Source organism: Petaurus breviceps, unplaced genomic scaffold (genome assembly GCF_028583685.1).
Source record: "Petaurus breviceps papuanus isolate PSGF00001 unplaced genomic scaffold, PetGlider_PUasm1.0 151, whole genome shotgun sequence".
In the NCBI taxonomy this organism is placed as follows: domain Eukaryota; kingdom Metazoa; phylum Chordata; class Mammalia; order Diprotodontia; family Petauridae; genus Petaurus; species Petaurus breviceps.
Genome location: NW_027185712.1, coordinates 3,509,330 through 3,510,970, shown reverse-complemented (window position 1 = coordinate 3,510,970; position 1,641 = coordinate 3,509,330). Strand labels below are relative to the sequence as shown.

General features: G+C 40.5%; 1 pseudogene; it reads left to right on the top strand.

Annotated features, from left to right (window-relative positions):
- Positions 1-715: 715 nt before the first annotated feature.
- On the top strand, positions 716-1,329 carry LOC138153526 (cold-inducible RNA-binding protein pseudogene; annotated as a pseudogene).
- Positions 1,330-1,641: the final 312 nt, after the last annotated feature.

The window sequence follows — 1,641 nt, the reverse complement described above, 5'->3', positions numbered from 1 at the left end:
CAATGGAGAAAAATATCTTTATCATGGGCAAAACAATGCAAAGACTGGAATACAGAAGGTAGGGAAAAAATGATTTTTTTATATGAGATTTTTTTTTTCATTTAAGGCTATACCTAAATTGTTGTCAAAAGTCCAGGTGAACCTACAAGAGCTATGCTTAAACCTGAAAGATCTGGGCATCTTTTTTGGATTATGAAGCATCCACCTTTAAAATGCTTTGGGAGAGATTTACTTCTAGAAGCCTCCACAATTTTAGGAATTGTGTTCTCTAACAATTATATTGATTTCTGAGAAGCAAAATTATTCTATTATTATAGAAATTTCTTAATGGAAATTGAATATATAAAATATGACCTTGTGTTATGCTACATTTCCCTAAGGGTTAAGAAATTTATATAAGAGAGATATACATGCTGCAATATCTTTGGAACTCTCCTGATTTAAGCTTCATTGAAAACCTATGCAGGGCTAGGGAACCTGAGGCCTCCAGGCCACAGTGGCCCTCTAGGTCCTTGGGTTCGGCTTTTTGATTGAGTCCAAGTTTTGCAGAACAAATCCTTTTATTAAGAGGATATGTTCTGTGAAGTTTGGATTTAAATGGCTGCACTTGAGGGCCTCATATGGCCTGGAGGCCACAGGTTTCCCACCCCTGCTATAGTACATATAAGACTATCTTTAAAGAATGTATTGTTTGCCAAATATGATAAAATTTTTGTTTCATCATTTTTCCCATTAGGAGGCTCAGGTCGCTCTGGTCTGTCTGCTGACACTGCTTATTCTTCCCGCCCCATCCAACACACTGGTCAAGATGGCATCAGATGAAGGAAAACTCTTTGTTATTGGGCTGAGTTTTGATGCCAATGAACAGTCACTGGAATAGATCTTCTCAAAGTATGTACAGATTGGTAAAGTCATTGTTGTGAAAGACAGGGAAACTCAGAGATTTTGGCTTTGTTACATTTGAGAACATAGATGATGCTAAAGATGCAATGATGGCAATGAATGGAAAGTCTGTTGATGGGCAGCAGATTGGAGTTGACCAGGCAGGCAAATCATCAGAAAACCAGTCCCCTGGGTAACAAGGAAGTTCATCCAGTGGCCAAGGCTTCTTCCATGGAGGTCAGGGTCAAGGCCATGGTTTTTCTAGAGGAGGTGGAGACAATGGTTATGGGGAGAGCAGATTTGAATCAAGAAGTGGGGGGTATGGAGGTTCCAGAGACTATTACAGCAGCATCAGGAGTTAAGGAGGCTATAGTGACTGGTCTTCAGGAGGGTCTTACAGAGACAATTATGACAGTTATGTTACACACAAAGAGTAAAAATCCTTCCTGAATCAAGATCATCCTTTCAATGGCTATATTTACAAAGATTTTTGGAGCATCACTGAATCGTTATTGTGTAGTTCCCATCTACTTGCATACACTTTTTTTTTTTGCCCTCTGGAGGGCAATTGGGGTTAAGTAACTTGCCCAAGGTTCCACAGCTAGTTTTTTTGTGTGGGTGTTAAGTGTCTGAGGCCAGAACCAAACTCAGGTCCTCCTGACTCTAGGCCGGCGCTTTACTCACTGCACCACCTAGCCCCGCCCCTTGCATTCACTTTTGTAGCATTATCAGTTCTGATCTTGTCAAACACAGCCTGAC